The sequence below is a fragment of the Aegilops tauschii genome, unplaced genomic scaffold, assembly GCF_002575655.3.
Source record: "Aegilops tauschii subsp. strangulata cultivar AL8/78 unplaced genomic scaffold, Aet v6.0 ptg001251l_obj, whole genome shotgun sequence".
NCBI classification, from domain to species: domain Eukaryota; kingdom Viridiplantae; phylum Streptophyta; class Magnoliopsida; order Poales; family Poaceae; genus Aegilops; species Aegilops tauschii.
The window spans coordinates 1337-13428 of record NW_027333452.1 but is presented as its reverse complement, the minus strand read 5'-3'; the positions used below and the strand labels follow the sequence as shown (position 1 = coordinate 13428).

General features: G+C 36.9%; 1 non-coding gene across 1 annotated transcript; it reads left to right on the top strand.

Annotated features, from left to right (window-relative positions):
- Positions 1-1941: 1941 nt before the first annotated feature.
- TRNAR-UCU (transfer RNA arginine (anticodon UCU)) lies at positions 1942-2013 on the top strand. Its single transcript has one exon. It is a non-coding gene; the product is annotated as a tRNA-Arg (tRNA).
- The last annotated feature ends 10079 nt before the right edge of the window (positions 2014-12092 follow it).

Here is a 12092-nt window from a genome sequence, read left to right as displayed (position 1 = left end):
TTTATATACTCATCACCAATATATTGCAGGGTTCATCATGACAGGGGCTTTTGCTCATGGAGCTATTTTTTTCATTAGGGATTACAATCCGGAACAGAATGAGGATAATGTATTGGCAAGAATGTTAGACCATAAAGAAGCTATCATATCTCATTTAAGTTGGGCTAGCCTCTTTCTAGGATTCCATACCTTGGGCCTTTATGTTCATAACGACGTCATGCTTGCTTTTGGTACTCCAGAAAAGCAAATCTTGATCGAACCTATATTTGCCCAATGGATACAATCTGCTCATGGCAAGACGACATATGGGTTCGATATACTCTTATCTTCAACGAATGGCCCCGCTTTCAATGCGGGTCGAAGCCTATGGTTGCCCGGATGGTTGAATGCTGTTAATGAGAATAGTAATTCGCTTTTCTTAACAATAGGACCTGGGGATTTCTTGGTTCATCATGCTATTGCTCTAGGTTTGCATACAACTACATTGATTTTAGTAAAGGGCGCTTTAGATGCACGCGGTTCCAAATTAATGCCAGATAAAAAGGATTTTGGATATAGTTTTCCTTGTGACGGCCCAGGGCGCGGCGGTACTTGTGATATTTCTGCTTGGGACGCATTTTATTTGGCAGTTTTCTGGATGTTAAATACCATTGGGTGGGTTACTTTTTATTGGCATTGGAAACATATCACATTATGGCAGGGCAACGTTTCACAATTTAATGAATCCTCCACTTATTTGATGGGATGGTTAAGAGATTACCTATGGTTAAACTCTTCACAACTTATCAATGGATATAATCCTTTTGGGATGAATAGTTTATCGGTATGGGCGTGGATGTTCTTATTTGGACATCTTGTTTGGGCTACTGGATTTATGTTCTTAATTTCCTGGCGGGGGTATTGGCAGGAATTAATTGAGACTTTAGCATGGGCTCATGAACGCACACCTTTAGCTAATTTAATTCGCTGGAGAGATAAGCCCGTGGCTCTTTCCATTGTGCAAGCAAGATTGGTTGGATTAGCTCACTTTTCCGTGGGTTATATATTCACTTATGCAGCTTTCTTGATTGCCTCAACATCAGGCAAGTTTGGTTAATTTAGTTTGTTTTTTTGTACTGTATCAGCACCTAGTTCATTACTCTTGATAGAGAGGGAGGATCTGCCTTTTTAGATTTCTTTTTCTATTTATTTTTCCATCTAGGATTAGAACCGTATACTTGGTAATAATAGCAACGACACATTATGGCAAAAAAAAGTTTGATTCAGAGGGAGAAGAAGCGGCAGAAATTAGAACAGAAATATCATTTGATTCGTCAATCTTTAAAAAAAAAGATAAGAAGCAAAGTTTCTCCCTTGAGTTTGAGTGAAAAAACGAAAATGCGAGAGAAAAATTGCAATCCCTACCGCGTAATAGTGCACCTACACGCCTTCATCGACGTTGTTTTTTGACCGGAAGACCTAGAGCTAACTATCGACATTTTGGGCTATCCGGACACGTACTTCGAGAAATGGTTTATGAGTGTTTGTTACCGGGTGCAACAAGATCCAGTTGGTAAGGATAAAATACCCTTTCGTATTTGTATGGATTTCTGGAATTGATAATCATAGAGGAGCCCTCTTTACCATTCTGTATAAATGGACTATTCTATTTGTATAGATATTGGTAGAGGGGCGTATCCAACCCTCTTTTATCCACTAGTTACCCCTCTTTAGTTTAAGAGTATAGAGCAGTTTGGTAGCTCATAAGGCTCATAACCTTGGGGTTGCGGGTTCGATTCCCACTACCGGCTCCATACTCCTTCTTTATGATATATGCATGATATAATATATACATCATGCATTTGTATCTGGATTTTTTGATTTCCTAAAAGAGTTTTGGTCTAACAGTTTTTTCTCGGAAGAAGCAAAAAAATAAAAGAAAGAATAAAATATGAAAGAAAAGCGTCCATTGTCTAATGGATAGGACAGAGGTCTTCTAAACCTTTGGTATAGGTTCAAATCCTATTGGACGCAATCTTATTTCTATCTATTCTTTAAATAACTATACTAAACTAAAAACAAAGAAAACTTTTTTGCATGATTCAAATGAAAAAGCTTTCTCAACGATTCCTATTCTACTAACAAGAGTAGACATGCAAAATTTATTTGTTACTGAAGAGAAAACCGTTCCAGCTGTTCCTGAATAGCTTCCTTCAAAAGGATTTCCGCTTGCTCGGTGAATGTCTTGCTAGAAGATATAATTTCTTGGAATTGAGGTTTAGTATCTTTTAGATGTTTACGTAACTCATCCAGAAATTTATTTACCTGTTCAATTTCTAACGAATCAAGATATCCTCTTGTTCCGGTATAAATAGTAGCTATCTGCTCTTCCACTGGGAGAGGATTTGCCTGGGATTGTTTAAGCAATTCCCTTAATCGTCGACCCCTTGCCAATTGATTCTGACTTGTTTTATCGAGAGCAGAGGCGAATTGTGCAAAGGCTTGTAACTCTGCGAATTGCGCTAGTTCCAATTTTGATTTGCCAGCTACTTGTTTCATGGCTTTAATTTGAGCCGCGGATCCTACTCTGGAAACAGAAATACCCACATTAATAGCGGGTCGAATTCCGGCATTGAATAGATCCGCAGATAAGAATATTTGTCCATCTGTAATGGAGATTACATTAGTAGGAATATAGGCGGAAACGTCTCCAGATTGAGTCTCAACTATTGGTAAAGCGGTCATACTTCCTTCGCCTAAAAGAGAATTTAATTTAGCGGCTCTTTCTAAAAGGCGTGAATGCAAATAAAAAACATCCCCTGGATAAGCCTCACGGCCGGGAGGTCTTCTTAATAGAAGGGACATTTGGCGATAAGCTTGTGCCTGTTTGGAGAGATCATCATAAATTATTAAAGTATGCCGTTCGCGGTACATAAAATACTCAGCCAGGGCTGCTCCCGTATAAGGAGCGAGGTATTGTAATGTAGCAGGTGAATCCGCCATTTCAGCTACTACAATAGTGTATTCCATAGCCCCCTCCTCATGGAAAGTAGTTACTACTTGAGCTACGGAGGATGCTCTTTGACCGATAGCTACATAAACACATATTACACCTTGCCCTTTTTGATTGAGAATTGTATCTGTGGCTACTGCTGTTTTGCCAGTCTGTCTGTCCCCAATAATTAACTCTCGCTGACCGCGCCCTATAGGGATCATCGAATCGATAGCAATAAGCCCTGTTTGAAGAGGTTCGTATACGGAACGCCTGGAAATTATACTTGGAGCAGGAGATTCAATTAAGCGAGATTCGGAAGCTATAATTTCGCCTTTCCCATCAATAGGTTTAGCCAGAGCATTTACAACACGACCCAAGTAAGCCTCACTCACGGGTATCTGAGCAATTCTTCCTGTTGCTTTTACAAAACTTCCCTCTTGTATCATCAACCCATCGCCCATTAATACAATCCCAACATTTTTGGATTCCAAATTCAGAGCAATACCCCTAGTACCTTCTGCAAATTCGACTAATTCACCTGACATTATTTCACCAAGACCTATAATACGAGCAATCCCATCCCCCACTTGAACTACGCGACCTATATTCTCAATCCCTACTTTCCTATTATATTGTTCAATACGTTCGCGGAGAATTTTATGAATTTCGTCGACTCGAAGGGTTGCCATTAGTGTTTCTTGACTCTTTTTTCGGAAGCAAGGGGAAAAATAATGCCTAAATTCTAAACGAAAGTAGAAGTTCAAGGCCTAATTAATTTAATTATCTCTTCCATTCCAGGGACCCGAGAATGCCAATATTAGCACGAATCGTACGGAAATGTAACTCGGTATTCAAACAACTATTCAGAGTTCCTAGAGCTCCTTGTACGGCCTGTTGGAAAACCCGCTGTCGGACCTGATTCATTGCCCTTTGTTTTTCAAAATAAAGGGTTTCGTTTTTAGACTTTTCCAATTGTTCCAAACTAATAGAAGTAGCATTAATCAAATTTGCTTTTTCTCGTTCTATCTCAGAGTATCCATTCATTCGATACTCATCCGCTTCTAGTTCGACTTTCTGTAATCGAATCCGAGCTTTTTCGAGTTGCTCAATGGTCCCTCTACGCAATTCTTCTGAATTTCGAATAGTACTCAAGATCCTCTGTTTTCGATTATCTAATAAATCTTTTAATGAAAGTAGATTATTTTGTAAGTTTACAACTTTTATGATCTCTTCCCGAACCAAACATGAATCTTTCGATTCATTTGGCTCTCACGCTCCTTTTTTTTTTTTTCTATAGCTATTTCCATATCTTTTTTTTAAGTAATGAGCCTATCCTCTATCTTCTTTTTTATGTTTATATTTCAATATACCGAAACCTATATAAGACTAGATAAATATTAAGAGGACTCTTCCGCCTAGATAAAAATATATCATGGTCAGCAAAGTTGTTTCTTTATTTTTATTTGCCCTCTAGTTAATAATTTCAATTTCATTAAGAAAAACTAACTAAATAAATGGAAAATGAAAATTAATAGAATTCTTTTTTATTTTTTTTTTTCTTCAAATCCAAAAAATTTCTCTTTTTTATACATAGGTCGTCGATTCGGCATTGGTTAAAAAAGGGCAGGGTGCCCCCTTTTTTTTTTCTAGTAAATAGTTCAAACCATTTTATCGATATGAGTGTTCTATATCAGATAAATTTTACATTAGCTATTTCCCGTTTAAATTCGGTACTAATACTAATATAGTTGTAGAAAGAGTACCTCTTTTTGCCTGGACTTCAAGCAGTTTAGCTTTAACCGTGTTAATGGTCTCACATTCTTGGTTTATAGAGAATCAAAGTTGATTTACCAATGAGTCGCGAAATGCTATGGTTCTTCCATATGATTTCTGAATTTATTCAGAAGTAATTCGTCGAGATCGTGCACCCTTTTCTTATTTATCCGAAAAATACTAAAAAATATTATAAAGTGCAGCCGGATAGATCCAATCTATTCTTGAAATAGACAACTCGCACACACTCCCTTTCCAAAAAAAATCAAAACACCAACCACTACAGTTAGATTTATTAGATTTGTTGCTAAAATATCGGTATTAAGCCCGAAACTGCCAGCGGATGGCCAGTGAGCTAAAAAAACGAAAGAATGGGTTACATTTTTCATATGCTCTCCTCTTATAGATAGGACGAACAAAGAACAAAGTTTTTCGATCACTTACTTCGCTCGCCCTTTTTTGATCGGTTTTTTTAATGCAAATAGATTCAATCTAGTAATTTCTTTTAGATTAAGTCTTACGTCTTGTTTGACCGGTGAAAGACTTCCTTTGTTGAAATGTTCTGTTCCCAAAATTCCTAAAATAAAAGGAAAAAACTTTCCACTTTCCTAAACTAAGGACGGGAAATAAGAAGGTGAGCATATCTTCTAAATTAATAATACTCAACTCAGCCCTTCCTAGAATGGGGTATTATCTGTCCCGATAAATAGATAATTCCAGGAGTAATAAATAGGAGTAAATTAAATAAAGTATTGATATAATTGGAATTGCGGAAGCAAATACCAATTTACTAAAAAAAGAAAAAAGTATCTAATCGAAATCGAAAGAATTTTTTTTTAAGATTAAACAAAAGGGTTCGCAAATAAAAGCGCTAGTGCCACAACTAGTCCATAAATTGTTAAAGCTTCCATAAAAGCTAGACTAAGCAATAAAGTACCTCGTATTTTACCTTCTGCTTCTGGCTGTCTCGCAATACCTTCTACAGCTTGTCCTGCAGCAGTACCTTGACCAACTCCAGGTCCAATAGAAGCAAGCCCTACGGCCAATCCAGCAGCAATAACAGAAGCAGCAGCAATTAGTGGATTCATGGTGAGTAGTTCCTCGTGTCAAAAAAAAGAAATGGTTAAGGATACAATCAACCAATAAATTCTTACTTCTAAGCTCTATTGGGGAGAAGTAAAGTAACTAAAAAGTACAAATTGAAATCAAATTGAAATGATAATGTGAATTGTCCGAACTACATAGAAGGGAATTCCATATCCATATATCGGATTAGATAATGAATCTAACCTAGGAATATATAATATAATATCCTATATATATATACATTTGTTTCTTCTATTTTGTTTGCATATTTTCTCATTTTCTATTGAATCGGATTCTAAAATCATTGCTTAAAGTGGAAACCCGCATAAAAGAGGACTCCACTTATAGACATTAAGGATATTATAGTATAGATCTAGCCTGACTCCACCCTCCTTAATGCATATATACTTTGAAAATTCCATAATATAGTCTATTCTCTCTCCTACAACTCTAGGCTATATATTCATACGCATTTCTAACTATTTTTTTGCAACCAAGCAGATTATCTGGAACCATGCATGAATTGAGCTAAGCTGCAAAAAAAAATACTATTTCCAAAAAGAGTCAATTCAATGATGACCCTCCATGGATTCACCTATATAGGCTGCGGCTAATGTTGCAAAAATAAGAGCTTGAATACCGCTTGTAAATAATCCAAGAAACATGACCGGTATAGGGATTACTAAGGGGACTAAAGAAACAAGAACAACAACGACTAATTCATCCGCCAATATATTCCCGAAAAGTCGAAAGCTAAGCGATAATGGTTTTGTGAAATCTTCTAGGATGTTAATTGGTAAAAGGATTGGAGTTGGTTTAATATATTTCTCGAAATAGCTCAATCCTTTTTTGCTAAGACCAGCATAAAAATATGCCGCTGACGTGAGTAAAGCTAAAGCAACAGTAGTATTTATATCATTCGTGGGCGCTGCTAATTCCCCATGGGGTAACTCTATAATTTTCCAAGGTAAAAGAGCACCCGACCAATTCGAAACAAAAATAAAAAGGAACATAGTTCCAATAAAGGGAACCCAGGGACCATATTCTTCTCCAATCTGAGTTTTGCTCAAGTCTCGAATAAACTCAAGGACATATTCAAAAAAATTCTGACCGTCGGTCGGGATGGTTTGTGGATTCCGAACAGCTATGACAACTGAACCTAGCAAGATAGTAATTACGACCCAAGAAGTGATGAGTACTTGGGCATGAATTTGGAAACCTCCTATTTGCCAATAGAAGTGTTGGCCTACTTCTACACCCGATATATCGTATAACCCCTTGAGTGTTTTAATGGAACAAGGTATAATATTCATATTGTCCTCTGATAAAAATTGAACTTCAAAAAAGGAATTCTTTTGATTCAACCATCTCTTTCTCAACTCAGCAACTTGAAGTATTAATCTTATATTTAGGATACCAAGAAAGCACATCAGATCATAATATATATCAATACCCTCTAATATATATCAATATTCCCCTTCTTTTTTCTATGCAAAAAAAATTCTATGCAAAAAAAAAGATATAGTAAAGTAAGTGATTCCATAAATTTACGCAGTTGCCCAAGAATTCACTATATATTCTTAATCAACGATTTCTTATATAGAGAGAACGGCCCTCACAAATTGAAAATACTAATTTGTTAAGAATCAATCGAATTGAAGTCATAGTGTCATCGTTGGCTGGAATCGATATATTCGCGAGATCCGGGTCACAATTTGTATCGACTAAAGAAATAGTAGGAATCCCCAAAATGGCACATTCCCGAAGAGCTATATACTCTTTTTGCTGATCAAGGACGATCACAATGTCTGGCAATCTCGTCATATATTTGATCCCGCCGAGATACCTTTGCAAGGTAGATAATTTTCTCTTCAAGATTGCCACATCTCTTTTTGGGAGATGGTGGAATTTTCCCATTTTTTCTTCTGCTCTTAAGTCTCTAAATTGAGAAAGTCTAGTTTTCGTAATCGACCAATTCGTTAACATACCACTGAACCACTTTTTATTAACATAATGACAACGAGCCCTTATTGCAGCTGATGCTACTAAATCTGTTGCTCTTTTTTTGGTACCAACAATTAAGAAACTTTTTCCCTGACTTGCTGCATCAAAAACTAAATCACAAGCTTCTGATAAAAAACGAGCCGTTCTAGCGAGATTTATAATATGAGTACCTTTACGCTTTGCCGAAATGTAAGGGGCCATTTTAGGATTCCATTTCTTAATACCATGACCAAAATGAACTCCTGCTTCTATCATCTCTTTCAAATTAATGTTCCAATATCTTCTTGTCATTTTTTCCACACTTCCTTTTTTTTTTAACCCTACCATTCCATTACGGAATTTAGTTCTTTTTGAAGATTAAGAAAGATCCGAAATAGCTTGAAATAAAAAATATTTTTTATGTATCCTTAAATGATATAGGGTTAAATGTTAAATGGGGGTTCTTATGTCTCATAAAAATTGTTTGTTACGTCAGAATCTGAAGAAACTAATTCTGTATGGAGAAACAAAAAATCTCTCATTTCCGACGCGAATAGATTTTTTTTTTTTATTTCGAAATAAAGGTTCTTGTCTTGTGGGGAACGATGCACAAATTTTTGGAATCCGGTACCAACAGGTATAATCCCCCCCAGAACTACGTTTTCTTTCAAGCCTTTCAACCAATCAATGCGACCTCGTAGGGCAGCTTTTGCTAAAACTCGAGCAGTTTCTTGAAAACTTGCTTCAGATATGAAACTTTGGGTATTTAGGGAAGCCCTTGTTATTCCCAATAAGATTGCCCGATAATAGATCGATTCATCCAAAGCTCGTCCTGCTCGTTCCGCTCGCAATAGTCCGATTAATTCCCCAGGCGAAAAAACATTAGACATTCCATCTTCGGAAACCCGCACTTTTGATGTTACTTGGCGTATAATAATCTCTATATGTCTATTATGGATCTGTACCCCTTGGGATCGATAAACCTTTTGGATTTTATTAACCAAAGAGATACGACTTTGGGCTATGGTTAGCTCAGCTCCAATCAAGAATCCCCAAGGGACCCCAAGAATTCTTGGTATACGCTCATTCCAATCCTCAATTCTCCTTTCGAGATTCGGGGATAATGAATCAATTGAACGCGCTTCAAAGATTTGTTCCACTTTTGGAAGACCTTGCGTTATGTCACTAGATCTCGATTTTTCATATATAAACGTAACTAACCTATCTCCCTTGTAAAGGATTTCTCCATAATGACCATTAACAGTTGCTCCTGTAGTGGCCAAATAAGGTTTAGCTGCTCTTATAACAAAGGAATTCATATTTACAATGAAAATTTGACCGGATTTTTTTATGTGCGATTTAAATAGACATACATTTTCACAAATAAATTGTCCAAGGTGAATTATTGCCAATGTCTCTTCCCAAGAATCATGATGGACAAAGTGACAATTCAAAAGGAATGGATCCAACATTATGTTACTATCGAAATTAGAAATCCTTTTATTTTCATCTATTAAAGAGTATTTAAGTTCTTGAAGTACTTGGAAGGTTTGTTTTAAATTGTCAACGAACAAATATTTTTTTAACAGGATTTTATTATGCGTTAGTAAATAGTAAGATGAAGAAAAATGCGATATACTAGCTACAATAGCGCCTAAGGGCCCAAAAATTTCTCGAATAGGAATTCTAGGATTCCATTCTTTTATCGCATTGGGATGTTTTGAATTCTTGAATAAACCAATTCGAGAACAGTTGGATGCCGACAAAATCATCAAAGAGTGGTATTCTTTATTTCGATTCAACAAAGTGCCAATAGCTTCTGGATGTTGGCTAAGTGATTCAATCTTCGCCTTGGAATAAAAAGAATTGATATTGGCGCGATCTAACCTATTATGGGGAATCGGTCCTGCACTTGTCCTACCATACCTTTTTCGTGTATACGAAATAGTGGACTTGACTAACTCAATTCTTAGGAAATCGCGAATAAGATCATTTGCTCTTACCTCAACAAGGGAAGCACCAGCCTTTTCTTTTTCTTCTTGTTCCCAATTCACTACTAAGCAAGTTCTAACAAATTGACTATTTGTGTGATAAATTCTTTGAGTTAACTTGCTATTTTCATGAGAAATAAAATTGACAAGTCGAATTGGAGATTATTTTCTTCTTGCAAGAGATCCTGCGGGAAAAAGTGTTGCTAAATTTCTTCCTTCGTCCATTTCATATGCCACTGTAGGGCGAACGGAAACAAAATACTTTTCCTTGCTCTTGAGAATTTTTTTCCGTTGAACATAGACCCAATTTTTCCTTTTTTTTGATTCCTTAGAATCTTTTTTTTGTCTTTCTGGCGGTATCAAACAGCCACCTAATATCTTATCCGCCTCTTCAGGAAATGAATATCTCCGGAAAATATTTTGAGTTCCGTATGGCTTTTTTTTCTCTTCACTCGGACCAGTCCGCCTAGTCGACTTCTTGTATTTTTGTGAGTTGTGTATCCACTCCAATAATACTATTGTCAAGTATCTTTAGGGATGAAGATCTCGGCAAGATATGAAGTTCTTGAAGAATGAAAAAAAACCGATCTACTTCTTTTTGGTATTTTAGACTAAATTCTTTTGTTCCTCGATGCTCAATCAAACCCTCTTTTTTTAAGATGGAATCTTCCTCTGGGCTCTCGTATTCGTCCTCTGAATCTTCTTCTGAGTCTTCCTCTAAAGTACCATATTTTTTCCTCTGCGCTTTCCCCGGGGCTGCCATATTCGTCTTCTGAGTCTTCCTCTAGAGTTCCATATTCGTCCTCTTGGGTCCTATATTTGCTCTCTGGGCTCCCATATTCCTCTTCTGAGTCTTTCTCTAAAGTCCTATATTCGTTCTCTGGGTTCCCATATTCGTTTTCTGGGCTCCCATATTCGTCTTCTAGGGTTTCATATTCGTATTCGTCTTCTAGGATTCCATATTTAGATTCTTCTAGGGTTTCATATTCATATTCGTCCTCTCGGGTCCTGTATTCGTCTTCTAGGGTCTCATATTCCTCTTCTGAGTCTTCCGCTCGAGTCTATATTCTTCTTCTAGGGTCCTATATCATATCTAAATTTAACAATTCCTGAACCCTTTTTATCTTTTCTGTATCGGGGATCGTCAAAATAAGCAAAAATAGTATTTCTACGTAAAACACCCATAAGGGGGGATTTCAATCGAAATCCCAAAACAGGATATTAGTTCTTTCTCTTGTTCTTGATGATATTGTAATGGAATGACGAACCTATTTCTTCGCTTTTTCGCCAACAAATCTGAATTATCTTGAAAAATAGAAGGATAGATAAAATTCCAATGGCCATTGGACATGATTCGATCCGACGTTGAATAATCAAGAATTTCCCTATCTTTTTTACCATAAGTATTCATTTGATCTTGATCCTTGTGAGTGAAAAAGACGCTATACTGGATCTGCACATACTTACTGACAATATCCATAAATGGCTTGTTTTTGGTAATCGGCGCGAAGATTACCATATTGATATTCGGGGCGCATGGTAAACATCAGTACTCCAGTGCATTTCGCCGTCTGATTCAGAATAAATATGCTTTTGTACCCTTTCTTTAAAATGTAAAGTGGACGTTCCGGCACGAATCTCCGCAATTACTTGTTCGGATTTTACATATTGATCATTTTGCACTAGAATCAAGCTTTTTGAGGGAATATTCACACTATATAGAATATCTTGACTCTGAATAGTTACATGCAAGTCTATATAACATAGAAAAGCAGGGCTGCCCATGACGGGTACGTGTGGGGTGAACCAAATTCTCATTGAATTTTATTTTTCCATTCGAAGGGGATCGTACAAGGTCGGCAGTACCCCCTGTGAATACTCCGCCAGTATGAAAAGTTCTTAATGTTAGTTGAGTCCCTGGCTCCCCAATTGATTTGACCCGCAATAATACCTACGGCTTCTCCCAATTCGACCAGATCACTATGAGTAGGACTCCGGCCATAGCATAATTGACAGATCCAAGAAGTGCTTCGGCAAGTAAAGGGGGGTTCTAATATATATTGGTGTGCTCGAAATGGTTGTGCTCGAAAGGCAGTTATGAATCGATTGACTAATCCAATTCCAATATCTTGATTTCGGCGCGGGCAATGCATCGTGAACCGATATATATATCGTCTGCTAATACACGACCAATTAGTGTTTGGACAAAAAGTTTTTCCGTCATCCCATTTTTGAGGACTTACAGAAATACCCACAATCTCTTCTACGCACAATAATATGTTGAA